At 42.9% G+C, this 24,536-nt stretch overlaps 1 protein-coding gene across 1 annotated transcript in view; it reads right to left on the bottom strand.

The window, feature by feature from the left end:
* Positions 1-24,536, bottom strand: part of ZYG11B (zyg-11 family member B, cell cycle regulator) — a 99,655-nt gene that overhangs the window by 72,429 nt on the left and 2,690 nt on the right. The window lies entirely within an intron of this gene.

Here is a 24,536-nt window from a genome sequence, read left to right on the forward strand (position 1 = left end):
AGACCAGCCTGGCCAACATGGTGAAATCCTGTCTCTAGTAAAAATACAAAAAGTGGCCAGGCACAGTGGCTCACGCCTGTAATCTCAGCACTTTGGGAGGCCGAGGTGGGTGGATCACCTGCGGTTGGGAGTTCAAGACCAGCCTGACCAACATAGAGAAACCCCATCTCTACTAAAAATACAAAATTAGCTGGGCGTGGTGGTGCATGCCTGTAATCCCAGTTACTTGGGAGCGTGAGGCAGGAGAATCGCTTGAACCTGGGAGGCACAGGTTGCAATGAGCCGAGATCGCACCATTGCACTCCGGCCTGGACAACAAGAGCGAAACTCCGTCTCAAAAAAAAAAAAAAAAAAAAAAAAACCACAAAAAATTAGCCAGGCATGTTGGCAGATATCTGCAATCTCAGCTACTAGGGTAAGGCTGAGGCAGGAGAATTGCTTGAACCTGGGAGGTGGAGATTGCAATAAGCCAAGATCACGCCATTGCACTCCAGCCTGGGTGACAGAGCGAGACTCTGTCAAAAATAAAAAAAAAAAAAAAAGAAGAAGAAGAACAACAACAACAACAACCAGAAGAAAGAAGAACAACCATGGACAATAATTGCCGATGGGAGAAAAAACTGGAAACCTCATACATTACTGGTGGAAATGAAAAATGTTGCAGCTGCCTTGCAAAACAGCTTAGCAGTTTATTACAAAATTAAACAGAGTTACCAATATGATCCAGCAATTCTACTCCTAACTATATACCCAGAAATAAAAACATGTCCACACAAAATCTTGTATATGAATGTTTACAGAAGCATTGTTCATAATAGTTAAAAAGTAGTCTGAGGTCAGGCACGGTGGCTCACACCTGTAATCCTAGAAGTTTGGGAGGCCAAGGTGGGTGGATCATGAGGTCAGGTGTTCGAGACCAGCCTAACCAACTTGGTGAAACCCCGTCTCTCCTAAAAATACAAAAATTAGCTGCGTGTGGTGGTGCACTTCTGTAATCCCAGCTATTCAGGAGGCTGAAGCAGAAGAATCACTTGAACACAGGAGGCAGAGGTTGCAGTGAGCTGAGATCATGCTGCTGCACTCCAGCCTGGGCGACATAGCGAGACTCTGTCCCCCCCTCCCCACAAAAAAAAAAAAAAAAAAAAGTGGTCCGAATTGTTTTTACTCACAACACTACTGACACCAAATTTCTGGGCTTTTCCCATGCCAACAACCAGTTCTGACACCAACTGGGGTATCCTACAATTCAATTCGATTCTGACACTAACCACCCAGAATTAGCATAGCACTACAATTTAGGCCACTGCCCCCACTGCAGGTGCCAGTCACAAGTCCCAGGTTTCCACTTGCACTTCTGACCAATGAACTATAAACTGTGGGATTCCAAGATCCCCTGAGGAGGGCCTCATGTTTGATTATCTGCTAATATGACTCACAGAATTCAGGAAGGCACTTCACTTGCCATTAACTTCCAGGGAGGGGAGAGGGACTCAAAGTTGTTAATAACCAATGGCCAATGATTTAATCAATCATGCATATGTAACAATGCCTCCACAAAATCCCCCAAAAATGGGGTTTGGAAAGTATCCAGGCTGCTGCACACACTGAAGTGCTGGGGGTGGGGTAGGGTGTACTGGAGAAGGCATGGAAGCTTCAAGCTCCTTCCCCCATAGGTTGCCCTATGTATCTCTTCCATCTGGCTGTTCATTTGTATCCTTTAAAATATCCTTTGTAATAAAGTAAGTAAACTTTTCATGGGTTCTGTGAGCACTCTGGCAAATTATCAAACCCAGGGAGGGAAGTGTGGGAACCTTCAGTTTGTAGCCAAGACTGACAGGTGTTGTGGTTAATCCAGAGACATACTACCTGAATTGGCATCTGAGGGAGGCCATCTTGTGGAAGTGAGCCCCTCACCTGTGAGGTCTATGCTAACGCTGGTTACTGTCAGAACTGAGGTAAATTTTAGGGCGCCCAATTGATGTCTGCTGAGAATGGGAGAATTGCTCCGTATAGGGAAAAAAAAAAAACCACACATCTGGTCACAGAAGTGTTCTGTGTTGAGAGTACAGTAGGAGAAAACGGTTTGTTTTCTCCTACTATATGGTTTGGTATCAAAAGTATTGAGAGTGGTGTGAATATAAAGGAGTATAAAAAAGGAAAAAATGTTGTTTTTCCTATCACATGCGTTGGTCCTTCTGGCAACCAGCCCAGAAAGAAGCTATCTAGGGGCTCCTGGACACCAGTCAACTCTTTAGCATATAAAAACTCTTTTCACTCCAGAGCTTCCAAGGGGTTTGGGAGCTAACGTGCAAGAAACAGGGTATGAAGACCAAATTTTGGGGGTTTTTTGGTGTGTTTTTGAGACGGAGTCTTGCTCTGTCACTCAGGCTGGAGTGCAGCGGTGCAATCTTGGCTCACTGCAACCTCTGCCTCATGTCAGGTTCCAGTGATTCTCCTGCCTCAGTCTCCAGAATAGCTGGGACTACAGGCACATACCACCACGCCTGGCTAATTTTTGTATTTTTGGTAGAAACGAGGTTTCACCATGTTGGCCAGGCTGGTCTCAAACTCCTGACCTCAAGTGATCTGCCCGCCTCAGCCTCCCAAAGTGCTTGGATTACAGGCGTGAGCCACCGCGCTATTTTTTTTTTTTTTTTTTTAACTATATCATAGTAGAAACAACCCAAATATATCCATCAAAACTGATAAATGGGTAGGGTGGGATGGGGTGTGCGTGGTGGCTCACAATTGTAATCCCAGTACTTTGGGAGGATCACTTGGGCCCAGAAGTTCAAGACCAGCCTGGGCAACATGGTGAAACCCCATCTCTACAAAAAACACAAAAATTAGCTGGGTGTGGTAGCAGGTAACTGTAGTCTTAGTTAACTCAGGAGCTGAAGCAGGAGGTTGCAGTGAGTCGTGATGGCGCCACTGCATTCCAGCCTGGGTGACAGAGCACGACTCCATTTCAAAAACAACAAAAACCAGATGACTGGATGAACAAAATATAGTACAGCCCCACAATGGAATACTACTTAGCAAAACAGGAATGCTGATGTACTGTACAACATGAATGAGCCTTGAAAACATGCTAAGTGGAAGAAGCCAGTCACAAAAAAACCACATATTGTATGATCCCATTTGTATGAACTGTTCAGAAGAGGTAAATCTATAGAGACAGAAAGGAGATTATTGGTTGCTTAGGGTTAGGGGGAAGGTGGGTTAGAAGAAAATGGAAAGTGAATGCTAGTGGGCACAGGGCTTCTTTTTGGAGTGATGAAAATGTTCTAAAATTGATTGTGGCTATAGTTGCACCACTCTGCATATACTAAAAACCACTGAACTGGGTACACTTTAATAGGTGAAATGCATGGTATGTGAATTATAGCTCAATAAAGCTGTTATTAAAAATAGTTGCCGGAGTCAGGCGTGATGGCTCACACCTGTAATCCCAGCACTTTGAGAGGCCAAGGCAGGCAGATCACCTGAGGTCAGGACTTCAAGATCAATCTGACCAACACAGTGAAACTCTGTCTCTACTAAAAATACAAAAATTAGCCAAGCATGGTGGCCCATGCCTGTAATCCCAGCTATTCAGCAGGCTGAGTGAGGCAGGAGAATCACTTGAACCTGGGAGGCGGAGGTTGCAGTGAGCCGAGATTGCGCCACTGCACTCTAGTCTGGGCAACAAGAGAGAAACTCTGTCTCAAAAAAAAAAAAATAGTTGCTAGGGGCCAGGCAGAGTGGCTCACACTTGTAAGCTCAGCATTTTGGGAGGCTGAGGCAGGAGAATTGCCTGAAACCCGGAGGCGGATGTTGCAGTGAGCCAAGATTGCACCACTGCTCTACAGCCTGGGTGACAGAGCAAGACTCCATCTCAAAACTAAACTAAAATAAAATAAATAGTTTAAACAAGTGTAAACACAAGACTAGAAATAAATACATCAAAATGTGAACGATAGTTAGAGGTCATCTTATCCAAACTCCACATTTCAAAGATCAGGAAAACGGCTGAAAACTACAGTGAATTGCACCTCAAATATGTTTCAATTCATGAGTTCATAATGATACAAAATAAAAACCAACTAGTTATCTTTGAAGGACACCAAGGAAATATCAACTCTGTATTTTGAAAATTGATAAGGATGGGCACGGTGGCTCATGCCTGTAATCCCAGCAGTTTGGGAGGCTGAGGCAGGCAGATCACCTGAGGTCAGGAGTTCAAGACAAGCCTGGCCAACACGGTGAAAACCCGTCTCTAATAAAAATACAAAAATTAGCCAAGCGTGGTGGCAGCCCGTGAGGCGGAGGCTGCGGTGAGCCAAGATCGCGCCACTGCACTCCAGCCTGGGCAACAAGAGCGAAACTCCATCTCAAAAAAAACCAAAAAACAAAAAAAACCTCCACAAGATCACCAAGAAATTCCTGTTTGAACACTGGCTTCAAGTAATTCCCTCCTCTATTCCCCAGCAAGTTTAGCTTCTTCAGCTGTTACAAGTAAAAGTTGGAAAAAGAGAGACCTATAAAGTATAAACACTTTAGCAAGGTATTCGAAACATTTTCCTAGCTAGTTCCAACCTTCCTCTCTAGCCTTTCTCACTGTTCCCTTCTCCCTGCCCCAAACAAGCTACCTGCCAGATACACTAAACTGCATGTTTAAGCAACCTAGCACTTACTGTTCCTTAAGTACTGTAACAGACATTTTCACACCTCAGAGCTTTTGTTAGTCCTTTTATGGCAAAAATCTCACTCATCTTTCTTTTTTTAATTTATGTATTTTGTTTATTTTTTTGGAGATAGTTTGGCACTTGTTGTCCAAGCTGGAATGCAATGGCACAATCTCGGCTCCCTGCAACCTCCACCTCCCGGGTTCAAGCAATTCTCCTGCCTCAGCCTCCCAAGTACCTGGGATTACAGGCGCATAGCACCACACTTGACTAATTTTTTTGTATTTTTAGTAGAAATGGGGTTTCACCATGTTAGCCAGACTGGTCTTGAACTCCTGACCTCAGGAGATCCGCCTGCCTTATCCTCCCAAAGGGCTGGGATTACAGGCGTGAGACACCACGCCCGGCCATTTTTTTTTTTTTTTGAGATGGAGGCTCACTCTGTTGCCCAGACTGGAGTGCAGTGGTGTGATCTTGGCTTACCACAACCTCCACCTCCCCATTCAAGTGATTCTTGTGCCCACTGCAACCTCGACCTCCCAGTTCAAGTGATTCTCCTGCCTCAGACTCCCAAGTAGCTGGGATTACAGGCACGTGCACCACGCCCAGCTAATTTTTAGATTTTCAGGGGAGACAGGGTTTCACCATGTTGGCCAGGCTACTCTCGAATTCCTGACCTCAGGTGATCTGCCCACCTCGGCCTCCCAAAGTGCTGGGATTACAGGCATGTGCCACCGTGCCCAGCCAGTTTCATCTTTCAAAATTCAAAGCTCACTACTTCTGTGATGTCTTTCCTAATTTCTAAGGCAGAATTAATTTTATTCTCAGCACCTGAAAAATTAAATTGTACCATTAACAACAGCTACTGTGTACTGAATGACAACTGTGTGGTGCCAGCCACCAATCTATGTACTTCATAAATATTTTCAATCTTCAATAAACAACTTTGTTTTGAACAAAAGTAAACTGAGGCTCAGAAAGATTAATTTACATATCAGAGATAAAACAGCCAGCAGATGGCAGAGCAAGAATAAAAATCACAACAGCTATCTTTTACAAGGCATTTATTCTGTATCAGGTCCTGGTGCAGATCTCTTTCCATCTCTATATCCTGAGCCGAGCACAATTACATTATTGCATTTTAAAGATGAGGAAAATAAGGCTTAGGTTAAATCTCTTCCCCATATTCACATGGCCAATATATTGCTAAACCCAGACTTCAACACAAGAATGAGGCCAAAGCTTATATTTTTAAGTTCTTAACTACTCTACTAATATCATAATTATAATTGTAGAGCACTTATATGCTAATATATGCTATGTGCTATATGCTATTAACTATGCTAAGTGCTTTACATATATAATTTCATTTATTTCTCATAAGAATTCTATAAATTAAATTCCATCAGCATCCCTATTCTACAGATAAGGACATTGAGGCTATGAGAGTTTAAGTAATTTGCTCAAGATTACAGAGCTAATAAATGGTAGAGTCAGCATTAGACCCCAGGCAATCCAACTCTAGAGTTAAATCTGTGCTTTTACCACTACATATACTGCCCTTTATATCTGATTCCCAAGCTAGTTTTCTTTTACAATTCCATGTTACACCATGGTTATCTATGACTGTATCTGTTTACCCCACTCAGCCATGAACTCTTCAAGTAGAAGGAACTTGTTAACCCTTCCCTTATCCCTAGAACCACATGCAGTCCCTGATTTTTACCTGTTATGAGAGAGAGAAAAAAAGAGTGAGTTCAAATTAAGAGAGTGGTAAAGGAAATTTCCCAGTGTCACATACTGTAGAAAGTGGGGCCAAGATACAAATCCAGGTCTGTTAATAATGAAGTCCATACTTTTACTGCTACACCATATCATCTCTCAAACAATTATTAGTCTGGCTTTGAAATAAATGCCAAAACACAACTTGGGACTAACTAGTTACAGTGGCTCAGACAGGAGGTGATGATGCTATGGATTAGAGTAGAGGCAATGAAAATGCAAAAAAAAAAAAAAAAAAAAATCAAAAGTGAAAAATATTTTGCAGAAAAGAATTGATGAAATGTAGTAAACAATCAAACAGGAAATCAGTGCTGACTTTTTCTTAATACCCAGCACCTAGCATAACATCTGGCACCCTAGCAGACAGGCAAGTGTTCTTTGAAAGACTGATCAACATTCATACAACACACTTCTTACACACATTGTATCATTTACCCCTCACAACTTTCTTGTAGAACTTCTATACTAGATACCATTTTGTATATGAGGATGCTGGAACTCAGAAATAATAATGTACCCAAGTTCATATATTTAGAATGTGGCAGAACTGGACCTTGAACCAATCTTCAATGCCAAATATCATGCCCTTTGTCTTACCCATAAGGCCTCTCAGATGGAGGGAAAGGATGGAGGGGGGAGTTAAGACCTCACCCGCCAAAAAAAAAAAACTCCAAAAATAAATCCCAGATTTAACCCAGATCTGTTCATTATGGTCAGAAGAGATAATGAAGCTCTGTAATTACCTCAAGTACAGCAAGCAGAGTGACACAGTCCCTGAGCAATGGCTGAAAATATATTCTATAGCAAATAGGAAAAACAATTCCAGCCGCAAAAAAAAAAAAAAAACGGTGGCCGATCTTTATTTTTTTGGTTAATATAGTGTTTTTTTGGGACATGATATAAACCTGATAAATGTGAAGTTTTCAAGTAGAGTTTGCCCAGATTGGTCCTCTCAAATACTGCTGGTCGGAGTGTAAATTGGCACAATTTTTCAGAAACTGGGGAAGTCCCTTTATCACTCTCCTAATTTGAACTCATTCTCCTTTTTGTTCTTCTAATAGGTAAATATCAGGGACTATGCTGGGTTTGGGGGATACAGAAAGGGTTAATAATTCTGCTTGGTGTATCTGTGAACTCTATTCTACTTCACGATGTTTCAAGAAATGCAAATAAAGACTTGAGTTATTTCAAAATGACTTTTTGGTTGCAGGATTGTGTTCCATGGATTATGACACTGCACTAAGACTACATAACTTAAAGAGTTAAATATTCGCCAGGTGCGGTGGCTCACACCTGTAATCCCAACGCTTTGAGGGGCCAAGGTGGGCAGATCATGAGATCGAGACCATCCTGGCTAACACAGTGAAACCCCGTCTCTACCAAAAAAAAATACAAAAAATTAGCTGGGCATGGTGACACGCGCCTGTAGTTGCTACTCAGGAGGGTGAGGCAGGAGAACTGCTTGAACCTAGGAGGTGGAGGTTGCAGTGAGCTGAGATCGAGTGCCACTGCACTCCAGCCTGGGCAACAGAGTGAGACTCCATCTCAAAACAAAACAAAACAAAACAAAAAAACAAAAAAAGAGTTAAATATTCAAGCGATTCTCCCCTTTTTTGCACCATTGCACTCCAGCCTGGTCAACAAGAGTGAAATTCCGTCAAAAAAAAAAAAAAAAAAAAAAAAACAGCCGGATGCAGTGGCTCACACCTGTAATCCCATCACTTTGGGAAGCTGAGACGGGTGGATCGCTTGAGGTCGGGAGTTCAAGACCAGCCTGGCCAACATGGTGAAACCTCATCTCTACTAAAAATATAAAAATTAGCTGGGCATGGTGGTGGATGCCTATAATCTCAGCTGCTCGGGAGGCTGAGGCAGGAGAATCTCTTGAACTGGGAGGAGGAGGTTGCAGTGAACCAAGATCGCGCCACTGCACTCCAGCCTGGGCAACAGAGTGAGACTCCATAACAAACAAAAAAAAGAAAACCACCAGGTTAGAACCATGCCTTATACATCTCCATATCCCCTACGCTTACAGAGTAAATGTTTCAGTGTCTACTGAGTAAGAAGTATGAATAAATGAACTACCTATAAGCAGATCCCCTGCTCTTGAACCACAGCTTCTTATAAAAGCAAGGCATACCAGAGAGCATGGGGCAATGAAGACAAGGCAAAAAAGGAATCTCAATCCATTAGCTCTTCCTAAACCTCCTCATAGCTTTCTTTTAATCTCTACCCTTCCTTCCCACAACCCCCACTCCGGTTTTTATTGGTCTTCCTAAATGCTCCTGCCTTGAAGTATTTAGTCATTTACACAACACTCAACTAAAAGTATTCTCAGTAATTTTCCCAAGACTCAGTCAGTTATGTTTTGTTGGTTAGTTTGTTTTGTGTATTAAAAACTTCATTCTGTTACTGTATTGCCAGAGCCATGGCAAAGAGGCATTTCAACATTCTGAGCACTTGTGGACTTCAGAATCTCTGAGCAATGAGGTTTATGTTTTGGTTAATTATAAGAAAAAATATCCTTTGTGAATTATGCTGGTAACAATGCCTTACAGTAAACAAAGCATATTCACATCCTGATTTCATTTGATACTCACAATAACCTTACAAAGTAGAAGAAAAAGTATTAAAATTTTCATTTTACAGTTAAGAAAGCTGAGGCACAAAACTGACTTCTCTAGAAATATTTTTGTGTTTTTTTTTTGAGATGGAGTCTCGCTCTGCCAGGCTGGAGTGCAGTGGCGTGATCTCAGCTCACTGCAACCTCCTCCGCCTCCCGGGTTCAAGAGATTCTCCTGCCTCAGCCTCCTGAGTAGCTGGGACTACAGGTGCGTGCCACCATGCCCGGCTAACTTTTTGTATTTTTAGTAGAGACAGAGTTTCACCATGTTAGCCAGGATGGTCTCGATCTCCTGACCTCGTGATCCGCCCGCCTTGGCCTCCCAAAGTGCTGGGATTACAGGCGTGAGCCACCGCACCCAGCCCTTCTCTAGAAATATCATAGTTAAGAACAACAGTAGAACTGAAGTTGAATTCTAGTGGTATCACAATGGGCAAATTACCTAGCTCTTTTGACACTCAGTTCTGTCCTACGTAGAGTGGGGATAATATTAGTACAGTCATGTGTTGCTTAACAACAGGAATACATTCTGAGAAATGTGTCATTAGGCAATTTTGTCATTGTGTGATCATAGAGGTGGTAGATAGGATGCAAAAACCTGTACAGCATGTTACTGTACTGAATACTGTAGGCAACTGTAACAAAATGTTAAGTATTTGTGTATCTGAAAAATCTAAACATAGAAAAAGGCTGGATGCAGTGGCTCACACCTGTAATCCCAGCACTTTGAGAGGCTGAGGTGGGCAGATCACTTAAGGTTAGGAGTTTGAGACCAGCCTGGCCAACATGGTAAAACCCCATCTCTACTAAAAATAAAAAAATTAGCTGGGTGTGGTGGTTTGTGCCTGTAGTTCTAGCTACTGGGGAGGCTGAGGCAGGAGAATCGCTTGAACCCAGGAGGCAGAGGTTGCAGTGAGCTGAGATCAATCGTGCCACTGCACTCCAGCCTGGGTGACAGAGCGAGACTCCATCTCAAAAAAAAAAAAAAAAAAAAAAAAGAAAGAAAAGGTACAGTAAAAATAGGCATAAAAGATAAAAAATGGTACACCTGTAGAGGGGACTTAACATAAATGGAGCTTGCAGGACAGGAAGGTACTCGAATAAATCAGTTGAATCAGTGATAGTGAATGTGAAGGCCTAGGACGTTACTGCACACTATTGTAGACTATAAATACTTAGGCTACACTAAATTTATTTAAATGTTTTTTCTTTTTGGGGGGTGGGGGCAGAGTCTATCACCCAGGCTGGAGTACAGTGGTGTGATCATAGCTCACTGCAGTCTCAATTTCCTGGAATCAAGTGATCCTCTCACCTTAGCCTCTGGAATAGGTGGGACTACAGGTGTGCACCAAAGAACCCAGCTAATTTTTTTTTTATTTTTGGTAAAGACAAGGTCTTGCTATGTTGCCCAGGCTGGTCTCGAACTCCTGAGCAAACTTTTTCTTTCTTCAATAATAAATTAACATTATCTTACTGTAACTTTCTTAGCAGTTTTATGAACTTTTACTTTTTTATTAACTTTTTGACTCTTTTTTTTGAGACGGAGGCTCGCTCTGTCGCCCAGGCTGGAGTGCAGTGGCACGATCTCTGCTCACTGCAAGCTCCGCCTCCCAGGTTCAGGCCATTCTCCTGCCTCAGCCTCCCGAGAAGCTGGGACTACAGGCGCCTGCAACCACGCCCGGCTAATTTTTTGTATTTTTAGTAGAGACGGGGTTTCACCATGTTAGCCAGGACGATCTCGATCTCCTAACCTCGTGATCCGCCCGCCTCCGCCTCTCAAAGTGCTGGGATTACAGGCGTGAGCCACTGCGCCCGGCCTACTTTTTGACTCTTGAAGTAACAAAACATAAACACATTGTACAGCTGTAAAAAAATACAAAAAAAATTCTCTCTTTTATATCTCTTTTTCTATCTTTTATTTTTTTTAGAGACAGGGTCTTGCTCTGTCACCCAGGCTGGAGTACAATAGCATAATCACAACTCACTGCAGCCTCGACTTCCCAGGCTCAAGAGATCCTCCCACCTCAGCCATCCGAGTAGCTGGGACTACAGGCACGTGCCATCATGTCTGGCTAATTTTTTGTTTTTGTGTAGAGACGGGGTCTTACTATGTTACTCAGGTTTGAACTCCTGGGCTCAAGTGATCCTCCTGCCTCAGCCTCCAAAGTGCTGGGGTTATAGGCGTGAGTCACCAGGCCTGGTCTCTCAACTCATAAGAATCCGGCTCAAGATGTCCTACCCAAAAGCTTCCTAATACTGACAATTCCTGTAACAGAACACAAGGGCTTTCACAATGCTCCTTTATTGTATCTTTGGGTGGCTTTTTTCTAAAGATTGGGCCAGAAATCAGGTGACTACAAAAATTACAAACTTGACAATTTAATGATAGAAATAGATTTTTTATGGACATCTTTCTAAAAGACTATGTAATACTATGATGAAGAGTGTGGGCTTGGGAGTCAGACTGCCTGGATTAAAATGCCACCTCTACCATTTACAAACCTATATAACCTTAAGCAAAGTACTTAATCTCCCTGAACCTCAGTTTCATGATTGTAAAATGAAGACAAGAGCAGTGCCTATGTCATAGGATTGTTGTCAGAATTAAATAAATTCTAAATGCAACACACTAAGAACAGTAACTGGCATATACTACCTGCTCAATAAATGTTATTACCACAGAATATCAGCTGCATAGAAAAAAACCCCGCGTTTTCTTCACTACTGTATTCTCAGAGCCTAAAACAATGCCTGCTACATAGTGGGCACTAAATGTTTATTGCATGAATAAATGAAAAGTCAAGCACGAATTTATTGTTAAGCATAACTAAAATACATATTTGCCTCTAGAGAAAAAGACTATGTATCCAGAGAGAAATATTAAGTCCCAAGTCTAGCCTTGAAACCAAAATGAAACTGAAAGGCACTCAAATATCATTTGAGTTCACAGGTACCTATGAGAAATTGAGATGTTAGATATCTCTGACTTCTCATCCTAATACTCCATGGAAAATCTCCTCTTAGTTGTTTGGGTTTTTTAAAAACTTTCTTTTCTTTTTTTTTTTTTTGAGACGAAGCCTCACTCTTTTGCCGCAGGCTGGAGTGCAATGGTGCAATCTTGGCTCACTGCGACCTCTGCCTCTTGGGTTCAAGCAATACTCCTGCCTTAGCCTCCTGAGTAGCTGGGATTACAGGTGCATGCACCACACCCGGCTACTTTTTGTATTTTTAGTAGAGATGGGGTTTCACCATGTTGGCCAGGCTGATCTCGAACTCCTGACCTCAGGTGATCCACCCGCCTCGGCCTCCCAAAGTGCTGGGACAGGCATGAGCCACCCTGCCCAGCAAAAACTTTTATTTTCTATTACTAATTCAACCAAGTCAGGCTTCCAGAAATAAACATCTACTATAACCTTAGATATGATCTAATCCCCTTACCCTCCCCCGCCCCAACTGCAATCATTTTACAGACAAAGAGAAGGTCAAGAAGGTAGTACTAGCAGGGCGCAGTGGCTCACACCTGTAATCCCAGGACTTTGGAAGGCCAAGGTGGGCAGATCACTTGAGGCCAGGAGTTGGAGACCAGCCTGGCCAACAGGGTGAAACCCCGTCTCTACTAAAAATACAAAAAATTAGCTGGGGGTGGTGGCACATGCCTGTAATCCAAGCTATTCACGAGACTCAGCCATGAGAACTGCTTGAACCCCGGAGGTGGAGGTCGCAGTGAGCTGAGATCGTGCCACTTGCACCCCAGCCTGGGTGACAGAGACCCTGTCTCAAAAAAAAAAAAAAAAAAAGAAGGTAGTACCAAGGGCATAGATCACAGATAATAGATAATATTGTGTTTAAGGGTACAGATATATTGAACTATTTGGTATAAACTATGGGGAATTGTTTTTCTTTTTAAAAGAACACCAACTACTCTTTGGAGACTCCTAGATGACAAATTGAAAAGCAAGTAAAGCAAGCTTCTTGCACATATCACTTTAAGGCCTGGCCACTATGGCAAGTGGATGTGTGCTAAAGGGCAAGGAGGTAGAGGTCTACCTAAAAAAGATCAAGAGCTGGAAAGCTACATAAATGCCCTCCTCTTTCATCTAAGGTCATGTGATAAAGCTATTCTAGGAAACAAAACAAAAATTCAGGTCAGTAGCCATTGAGCAGATCACAGGAATTGTCCACTCAAAGAGATACTTTAGCATTATTTTCCTGTTACCTACAATAACCACGAGTTTTGAAATATAATAAGGTAAACAGAGAAGTGGGGTTAATAATGGAAAGAACACTGGGCTTGTACAGTCAGTCCTGGCTCTGCTACTTACTAGCTGTGTGACCTTAGGAAAGTCAATTAACTTCTCAGTTTCCTTACCTGAAAAACTGAAGCTAAACCTCTGACTATCCCACAAAATGGTAATGAGGAATAAATGGGATATCCATGAAAATACCTTTAAAACAAGGGCCAGGAGCGTGGCTCATGCCTGTAATACCAGCACTTTGGGAGGCTGAGGCAGGCAGATCACTTGAGGTCAGGAGTTCAAGACCAGCCCGGCCAACACGGTGAAACCACATCTCTACTAAAAATATAAAAATTAGCCAGGCGTGGTGGTGGGCGCCTAGTAGGCTGAGGCAGGAGAATCACTTGAACCTGGGAGGCAGAGGTGGTAGTGAGCCAAGGTCGTGCTACTGCACTCCAGCCAGAGCTTCAGAGCAAGACTCTCTCAAAAAAAAAAAAAAATTAAAATAAATAAATAAAACAAAGTACTTTGCAAATATTAACTTAATTGAAATAAAAGGTCTCTGGTGTGAAAAAGGTGGGTAATACATTCAGAGAGGTTAGAGCTCAAGTTTACACAAAATTTAAGCCAATAAAAACAGTTTGCCCAGATCCCATAGTACTACAGCTAATAGAATGTATCTACTCTACTATAGTACTTGCCTTTAACTTGCTAGAATCTTACTACCTTTTCTTTAAGAGATGGAAGGAATCACACAGAGGATTACTATAACCTTTTCATTTTACAAATTTAAAAATGGAGGCATAGAGAGTTAAAATGACTTGTGAAAGTTTACAGGGCCAGCTGGGCACTGTGGCTCTGGCTCACACCTGTAATTCCAGCACTTAGGGAGGCCAAGGTGGGCAGATCACCCGAGGTCAAGAGTTCAAGACCCACATGGCCAACATGGTGAAACTCTGTCTCTACTAAAACTACAAAAATTAGCCAGGCATGGTGAGGGGTAACTGTAATCCCAACCACTCTGGGGCTGAGGCAGGAGAATCGCTTGACTCCAGGAGGCGGAGGTAGAGGTGGCAGTGAGCCAAGATCGTGTCACTGCACTCCAGCCTGGGTGATACAGTGAGACTCTGTCTCCAAAAAAAAAAAAAAAAAAAAAAAAAAAAAGGTTACAGGGCCTATGAAATGAAAATTATAAATGTTACATAACCAAGAATATTCCAGCTTTAAAAAAAAAAAAAAAAAAAAGTCCTGGCCGGGCATGGTGGCTCACACCTGTAATCCCAGCACTTTGGCAGGCCGAGGTGGGTGGATCACCTGAGGTCGGGAGTTTGAGACCAACATGGAGAAACCCCGTCTCTACTAAAAATACAAAATTAGCCAGGTGTGGTGGTGCATGCCTGTAATCTCAGCTACTCAGGAGGCTGAGGCAGGAGAATCACTTGAACTTGGGAGGTGAGGTTGCGGGGAGACAGTGGTTGCGGTGAGCCGAGATCACACCATTGCACTCCAGCCTTGACAACAAGAGCGAAACTCCATCTCAAAAAAAAAAGTCCTTAGAAAAGAAAAATATGATATTGAATAGGCATTAAGACACTGGAAAGCTAAGAAAAACATTTATACAAAGGAGAACTGAAGATAACAAAAAAGAAAAAACAAAAGATCTTTATATAAAGCTATTAGGGCCAGGTGTAGTGGCTCATGCCTGTAATGTCAGCACTTTGGGAGGCCGAGGCGGGCAGATCACTTGAGCTTAGGAGTTGGAGACTAGCCTGGCCAACATGGTGAAACCCGGACTCTACTAAAAAAGCACCAAAATTAGCCGGGCATGGTGTCAAACACCTGTAGTCCCAGCCACTTAGGAGGCTGAGGCAGGAGAATTGCTTGGACCCGGGAGGCAGAGGCTGCAGTGAGCCAAGATGCCACCACTGTACTCCAGCCTGGGCGACAGAGTGAAGACCTTGTCTCAAAAAAATAAAAATAAAGAAAAAGTTAATAAAAGTTTTTAAAAGAATTAACCACCCCTCTAGATTTAGCAGTAACTGATTATTTACTATCTGAGCTTAAACATTCTACTCTCTGGAAGGACACCTCTACAAATTATATAGACAAGTGACTTTCAAGTGTTTTTACAAAGGGATACTGCTTCGCAATTCATATCAAAACACGAGGCTGTCTTCTCAGCTCTTCCTGTTAAATCCTTGTGGACAGAACATTTATCCTAGGTCAAAAGTGCCATTTAGGCTAGTAAAAGAAACTATCTGATCTAACATTTCTTACCTACCCAACCTCTTTTCCCCTCAAGGGACCTGTACAGAGTGTTCAATTTTTTTCATCTATCACAACATCTCAGTTAACATTACCTTATGCAATTCTCTATCAAACACACACTGATCAAACATTGTACTGCTCGATATTGTTTTGTTTTTTTTGAGACAGAGTTTTGTTCTTGTTGCCCAGGCTGGAGTGCAATGGCACGATCTTGGCTCACTGCAACCTGTCTCCTGGGTTCAACCAATTCTCTTACCTCAGCCTCCCGAATAGCTGGGATTACAGGCATGCCACCACGCACAGTTAATTTTTGTATTTTTAGTAGACATGGGATCCCACCATGTTAGCCAGGTGGTCTTGAACTCCTGACCTCAGGTGATCCGCCCGCCTCGGCCTCCCAAAGTGCTGGGATTACAGGCGTGAGCCACCACGCCCAGCCAATATTGTTCAGTTCAATATTGATAAGTACTTACTACATGTCAAGCACTATGCTAAGTGCTTATGACATGAAACTGTAAAAACACAGCACTGTCCTGCCCTCAAAGAGCTCACAATCTGGAGACACAGCCAGCCTCATTAACAAATAATAATACCACAGAAAACAACTGCTATAACCAGGGCACATACACCGTACAGGAGAGGCATACAGAAATGTCTAACCCAAGGTTTCCTGGAGGCAACCAAAGCCTTCACAAAAGAGGTAGGGCATAAAGGGACACTTGAAGGTTTAATAATTAAGAAGTAGTACCAGGCACAATGGCTCACGCCTGTAATCCCAGCACTTTGGGAGGCCGAGGTGGGCGGGTCACTTGAGGTCAGGAGTTAGAGACCAGCCTGGCAAACATGGTGAAACCCCAGCATTCCAGGCAAAAGAAACAGTGTAAGCAAAACTTAGAGGCACAAAAAACAGCATAATGTTCATTCAGTATTACTGAGCATAAATGTAAAGACTTTTTCTCATAAAATGAGAAATAAGGCTAAAGGAGTAAAAAAGATCAGATCATAAAGGTCCTAGTATACTACATAAAACACTTTCAGGCCAGGCACAGTGGCTCACACCTGTAATCCCAGCACTCTGGGAGGCCAAAGGGGGCAGATCACTTGAGGACAGGAGTTCGAGACCAGCCTGGCCAACATGGCAAAACCCCATCTCTACTAAAAAAATACAAAAATTAGCCAGGCGTGGTGGCTCACGCCTGTAAGCCCAGCACTTTGGGAAGCCGAGGTGGGCGGATCACCTGAGGTCAGGAGTTCGAGACCAGCCTGACCAACATGGAGAAACCTCGTCTCTACTAAAAATACAAAAATTAGCTGGGCATGGTGGCGGGTGCCTGTAATCTCAGCTACTCAGGAGGCTGAGGCAGGAGAATTGCTTGAACCTGGAAGGCCAAGGTTGCAGTGAGCCGAGATGGTGCCACTGCACTCCAGCCTGGGTGACAGAGCGAGAATCCATCTCAAAAAAAAAAAAAAAAGAAAAAGAAAAAAATTAGCTGGGCATGGTAGTGCATGCCTGTGATATCAGCTACTCAGGAGGCTGAGGTGGGAGAATCGCTTGATCCCGGGAGGCAGAGGTTCTAGTGAGCTGAGATCACGTCACTGCACTTCAGCTTGGGTGACAGAGAGAAACTCCATCTCAAAAAATAAATAAATAAATAAATAAATAAATAAAACACTTTCATTCAACAACTATTTGCTGAGTCCCTACTATGTGCTAGACATCACCAAGTACACAGGATACAGATCTCTGTAGATTCACTGCTGTCTATATGAATGGCTGTTAGCTGAGCCGTGCAGTACAATCTGTATAGCACAGCAGCCCTGTAAGACCACTGTAAACTAGCAGGGCCGAAACTGCAGGCTCCACAAGGATCTTAAGGAGTTCACAAATTCCCATGCGTATCAAGTACACTCTGTACACAATAATATCTTGATATTTTTAATGCATAATAGATGTTAGACTTAACAGAGTATCATTTTAAAATATTACTGAATTCCTACTGGACCTGCTTTTTAGTTTTTCTCCCCCACAATTAATATATTCTGAAAGTATGTTACTGTCCTGTCTCTCAAGGTTTTCAGTGTTAAAAAGGTATCTTCACAGGGTCTATTGTCTCAGACAATAGGGAGGAATTTAAAAATTCTGAGTAGGAAGACCAAGGCAGGCAGATCACTTGAGGTCAGGAGTTCGAGACCAGCCTAGCCAACATAGTGAAACCCCATCTCTTCTAAAAAATACAAAAATTAGCTGGGCATGGCAGTGGGCGCCTGTAGTTCCAGCTATTCAGAAGGCTGAGGCAGGAGAATCACTTGAACTCGGGAGGCGGAGGTTGCAGTGAGCCGAGATCGCACCACTGCACTCCAGCCTGGGTGGCAGAGAGAGACTCTGTCTCAAAATAAAAAAAATTCTGAGTAGGAAGAGTGGCACACCCCCAGTCTTCTTTTCTCATTCCACCCTTGCCTAGTTACTATAGAATTTCTTTTTCTTTCATTTATGAGCCTGAAAAATCTTAATCACTATTACTTAGTGTGAGAATAATACTTGTAGCATTAAGTTTGTCAAAGAAATACTTAAGTGCTGAAGACATATTCTTCTTCAAAGTGCTTTAGAAAAGTGATTTGGGCCAGGCATGGTGGCTCATGCCTGTAATCCCAGCACGCTGGGAGGCTGAGGCGGGCGGATCACCAGAGGTTGGGAGTTCGATACCAGCCTGACCAACATGGAGAAACCCCGTCTCTACTAAAAATACAAAATTAGCCAGGCATGGTGGCACATGCCTGTAATCCCAGCTACTAGGGAGGCTGAGGCAGGAGAACCGCTTGAATCTGGGAGGCAGAGGTTGCGGTGAGCCGAGATTGCGCCACTGCACTCCAGCCTGCGCAACAAGAGCGAAACTCTGTCTCAAAAAAAAAAAAAAAGTGATTTGGACCAGGTGCGGTGGCTCACACCTGTAATCCCAACACTTTGGGAGGCCAAGGCGGGCGGATCACCTGAGGTCGGGAGTTCACGACAAGCCTGACCAACATGGAGAAACCCTGTCCCTACCAAAAATACAAAAATCAGCTGAGCACGGTGGCACATGCCTGTAATCCCAGCTACTCAGGGGGCTGAGGCAGGAAAATCGCTTGAACCCGGGAGGTGGACGTTGTGTTGAGCCCAGATTGCACCATTGCACTCCAACCTGGGCAACAAGAGCAAAACTCCATCTCAAAATAAAAGAAAAACAAAAAGAAAATTGGTCAGAGAGTGTATACAATTTTGTGGTTCTTGAACTCATACTGCCAAATCACTTTTTTTTTTTTGAGCCAGAGTTTCACTCTTGTTGCCCAGGCTGGAGTGCAATGGCGCGATCTCGGCTCACTGCAACCTCCACCTCCCAGGTTCAAGTGGTTCTCCTGCCTCAGCCTTCTGAGTAGCTGGTATCACAGGCATGCGCTACCACACCCGGCTAATTTTTTATTTATTTATTTATTTTTTGAGATGGCGACAGATTGAGACTCTTTAAAAAAAAGAAAACCCTTTTATTCCATTGTTAATAATGACTATTTCTACCACTTATTAAATATACTTTAAGAGCTAGTTTTAGGACCTACGAAAAAAGCAGTGTTTTAGCCGGCATTTCCCAATTCATCTATAGGCTCACATCATTACATTCAATATTGATGTCTGCCAGGCTCATGGCTTGACATCCCAGCACTTTGAGGGGCTGAGGCAGGAGGATCACTTGAGCCCAGGAGTTTGAGGCCAGCCTGGGCAACATAATCTAGACCCTACCTCTACAAAAATAAAAAAAATTAGCTGGGCATGCTGGCATATGCCTGTGGTCCCAGCAACTCAGGAAGATGAGGCAAGAGATCATCTGAGCCCAGGAGTTCATGGTTATGGTGAGCTATGATTACGCCACTGCACTCCAGCCTGGGCCACAGAGCAAGACCCTGTCACTATGAAAAAACAAAACAAAAAAAAATTATGTCTATTTCAATTTGTATATTTTTAAATATTTAATAATTATCTAAAATTTTCTCCTTTATAAAAATAGAATAGTTTGAGAGTATCCAACAATTTATCTACCGAATGTGCGTCAATTAGTGGGAATTAGGAGAATGGCTTATGATAAAGTCATTCCATTGTTATAACTTAATCTGAACACTGAATGCAGTAGCTTTTCTTTGTATAACAAACTGTTAAAGACAAGAAATATAAGTACATTGATGATGAAATAAAAGAATAAATGAGTACATTTATCTGATCATGACTCTTAAATGATACATCAAGATATCTCTGATTGATTGATTGATTGATCTTACAGTGTCTTGCTCTGTTGCCCAGCCTGGAGTGCAGTGGTGTGAACCCTGCTCACTGCAGCTTCAACCTCCTAGGCTCAAGCAATCCTCCCACTTCAGCATCCTGTGTAGCCGAGACCCCAGATGTGCGCTAATTTTTTCATTCTGTGTAGAGACAGGGTCTCACTATGTTGTCCAGGCTGGTCTTGAACTCCTGGGCTCAAGCAATCCACCCACCTTTGTCTCCCACAGTGTTGGGATTATAGATGTGGATTACAGGTGTGAGCCACCATGCCCAGCCTCACAAAAACTATACAAAAAATATACTCTTGGAAATCATTAAGCATGACCTCTAGAACAAACCCATTTAATAAAAAAGAATAAAAACTAACATTCTATTTAAGAGATATTACTATTATTTTGAAGTCAGGGGAACCTATAAAAGGTTTGATATACAAATTTTACCACAGAGTAAAATTTGATAAAACTTTCTCAGTAACTTAATTTTACATACAGAAATTCAATGCGAGATACTCTGAAAATGACTAGAATGATGATCCTACAGAGAACTAGCTGAGTCTTGTTTGTAAATTTTACTGAAATAGGAAATAATTCTGTCTTTGTATACAATTGCTTCCACGCATGAGCTTTATCTAAGGAAAATAACCTCCTATGTTGAATAAATAATTTTTTTTTTTGAGACGGAGTTTCACTCTTTTTGCCCAGGCTGGAGTGCAATGGCTCGATCTCAGCGCACTGCAACCTCCGCCCCCGCAGGTTCAAGTGATTCTCCTGCCTCAGCCTCCGGAGTAGCTGGGATTACAGGCGCCCGCCACCACGTTTGGCTAATTTTTGTATTTTTAGTAGAGACAGGGTTTCACCACATTGGCCAGGGTGGCCTTTTTTTTTTTTTTGAGATGGAGTCTTGCTCTGTCGCCAGGCTGGAGTGCAGTGGCACAATCTCGGCTCACTGCAACCTCTGCCTCCCAGGTTCAAGCGATTCTCCTGCCTCAGACTCCTGAGTAGTTGGGACTACTGGTGTGTGCCACCACACTCAGCTAGTTTTTCTATTTTTAGTGGAGACGGGGTGTCTTTTTTTAACCTCTGTAATCACAGTGTCTCAATCTCTTGACCTCGTGATCCATCTGCCTCGGCCTCCCAAAGTGCTGGGATTACAGGCGTGAGCCACCGCGCCCGGCCAAATTATTAATTTAGAATTTTAGTCAGCTAATAAATTATATGTCTAATAGTAGGGGGAGATACAGAATGCCACTAGTGTTAATATTTAATCTCTGTATACAAGATGTAATTTTCTGTTAAGCAAGAAGGAAATTTAGTAAGATTTCCCTCCTATTGTAGGACATTTCTCTACTTAAGCTTCTGAATGACTCTGATTCACACTGGCACGAGACTGCTCAGACTTATGGTTCAAAAGCATAAGCTTGGAAGAGATTTCAATTTATTTATTGATTCCCCTACACACATCCTTTTTCAAGTTTCAAAAACACATTTACTGATATTAATATTAACTTCCATCTTTTTAGTTCAAAATGTCACTGTCATAAGAAAAAAATACGCTGGGCACGGTGGCTCAGGCCTGTAATCCCAGGACTTTGGGAAGCCGAAGTGGGCAGATCACATGAGTCCAGGAGTTTGAGAGCAGCCTGGGCAACATGGTGAAACCCCATCTCTACAAAAATACAAAAATTAGCCTGGCGTGGTACTGCACGCCTGTAGTCTCAGCTGCTTGAGTTGGATGAGGCGCGAGGATGGCTTGGGCCTGGGAGGTCGAGACTGCAGCAAGCCGTGGTTGCACCACTGAACTCCAGCCTGGGTGACAGAGTGAGATCCTGTCTCAAAAATAAATAAATAAATAAAAGCTATTAGTGTTGCTGCTTAACCATCCTATCTAAAATAGTTGCCCTCTCACACACACACAATATCACTTTATATCTTAGCCCGGTTTATTTTTTCTTAGTATTTATTATATAACTATTTTCATTATACATTTATAGATGTATTTATTGTGTATCCCCTCCCTGTACCCCATGTCTTTTTTTAACTTCTGTAATCACAGTGCCTAGAACATCACCTAGCCCTTAGGAGCTGGTCAAAAATCATCTCTTTATCAATGATTTTTATATTCTGGACATGGAAAGAGACTCTATTCAAATAATTACAGTAAGAAATATAAAATTCCTGTTGCTATGTATTCTATGAAAAAGTGCTACATAATAAAGAGGGGAGTGACCTAGGTTTTTTGGACAGGGTTTCCCTGAGTTCCTTGAATTGAGAACCCCAGGATATGTTAGAGTTAGGCAGGCAAGAGAGAGTCTCACCACAGGTCATTTGCACATGCTGCTCCTTCTGTCTGGACTCTTTTTTTTTTTTTTTTTTTTTTTTTGAGATGGAGCCTCACTCTGTTGCCCAGGCTGGAGTGCAGTGGCACAATCGCGGCTCACACTGCAGCCTCCACCTCCTGGGTTCAAGCAATTCTCCTGCCTCAGCCTCCCGAGTAGCTGGGATTACAGGCGCCTGCCACCATGCACAGCTTATTTTTGCATTTTTAGTAGAGACGGGGTTTCTCCATATTGGTCAGGCTGGTCTTGAACTCCTGACCTCAGGTGATTCACCCACCTCGGCCTCCCAAAGTGCTGGGATTACAGGCATGAGCCACTGCACCCGGCCTATCTGGACTATTCTTTACATAACTCCTACAATTTAATCCCGCAGTTCTCTACTTGAAAGTAAGACCCTCTGCAAAGCTACTCCTAACTATTCCATTCCATTATTCCACAACTTCTCTTTTCTTTCCTTTTTTTTTTTTTAATGAGGTCTCGCTCTGTTGCCCAGGCTGGAGTGCAGTGGCATGATCATAACTCAATGCAGCCTTGAACTGCTGGGCTCAAGTGAGCCTCCCACCTCAGGCTCTAGAGCAGATGGTACTACAGGCATGCACCACCATGCCCAGCTATCAACTTGTCCTTTTTCAGCACACTCAAGATATATTAAAAGTCTTCACATTTAAAATTACTGTATACAGGCTGGATGCGGTGGCTTGTGCCTGTAATCCCAGCACTCTGGGAGGCCAAAACAGGAAGATCACTGGAGGCCAGAAGTTTGGTACCAGCCTGGCCAACACAGGGAGATCTCTTCTCTACACAAAAACAAAAAATCAGCTGCACATAATAGAGCACGCTTGAAGTCCTAGCTTTACTTGGGAGGCTGAGCTGGAAGGACTGCTTGAGCCTAGGGGTTTGAGGCTGCAATGAGCCGTAATCACGCCACGGCACTCCAGTCTAGGCGGCAGAGTGAGACCCTATCTCAAAATAAATAAATAAATAATAAAATAAAATTACTCTATATATATGAGATGAAAAATGCCAGAGGTCACATCTATTTTGCTATCTGTGATTTCCCCAGTGTCAACACAGTCAAAGACACTCCAAAAACATTATTAGATTAATTAAAAGTAAGGACTATGTCTTAGACCAGTAGTTCTCAAATTGTGGTTCACAGACCAGCAGCATCAGCATTACGTGGGTTTTGACAGAAATGCAAATTTTTGTAGTGGTTCACGTCTATAATTCCAGCACTCTGGGAGGCTGAGGCGGGAGGATCACTGGAGCCCAGGAGTTTGAGGCCAGCCTAGGCAACATGGCAAAACCCCATCTCTACAAAAAATATAAAATTAGCCAGGTGTGATGATGGGCACCTGTGGTCCCAGCTACTTGCGAGGCTGAGGTGAGAGGATCGCTTGAGCCTGGGAAGTCAAGGCTGCAGTGAGCTGTGATCATGCCACTGCACTCCAGCTTAGGGACAGAGCAAGACCTTGCCTCAAAAAAAAAAGAACTGCAAACTCTCAGGCCCTGCCCTCAGTTCACTGCAACCTCCGCCTCCTGGGTTCAAGTGATTCTCCTACCTCAGCCTCCCGAGTAGCTGGGATTACAGGCGTGTGCCACCACACCCAGCTAATTTTTGTATTTTTAGTAGAGACGAGGTTTTGCCATGTTGGCCAGGCTGGTCTCGAACTCCTGACCTCAGATGATCCGCCTGCCTTCGCCTCCCAAAGTGCTGGAATTACAGGTATGAGCCACTGTGCCCAGCCAAGAATTCATCTTAAACATCTCAACTATTCAAACACAACCTAATTAACATTTAACAAATATAAAATACAAAGCTTTATAATAATCATTCATTCAACTGTATTTATTATCTACAAAAATATTGCACAAGGAAAAGTGGCCTCTACTGATAATTCCTAGCTCAAAATAAGTTAATATTCTGCCTTCTCCTCACCTCTCCCATACATACACTGTTACTCTGTGTGTATATGTTTTAACAAGCAAGGAAAAATCAAGTTAATTAGATGCAAAGTTTAAAACATAATCATGCCTAATATGTCTGCTGTGGTCTGAACGTTTCTGTCTCCCTAAATTCATATGTTGGAATCCTAACCCCCAAGGTAATGGTATGAGGAGGTGGGGCCTTTGGGAGGTGATTAGATCACCAGTGTAGTGACCACATGAATGGGATTAGTGCCCTTATAAAAGAGACCCCAGAGAGCTGCCTGGCCCCTGCCACCATGTGTGAAAACAGTGAAAAGGTGACTTAGGAAGAGCCCTCACAAGACACTGAATCCGCTGGGGAATTGATTTTGGACTTCCCAGCCTTCCAAAC

Source organism: Pongo pygmaeus, chromosome 1 (assembly GCF_028885625.2).
Source record: "Pongo pygmaeus isolate AG05252 chromosome 1, NHGRI_mPonPyg2-v2.0_pri, whole genome shotgun sequence".
In the NCBI taxonomy this organism is placed as follows: domain Eukaryota; kingdom Metazoa; phylum Chordata; class Mammalia; order Primates; family Hominidae; genus Pongo; species Pongo pygmaeus.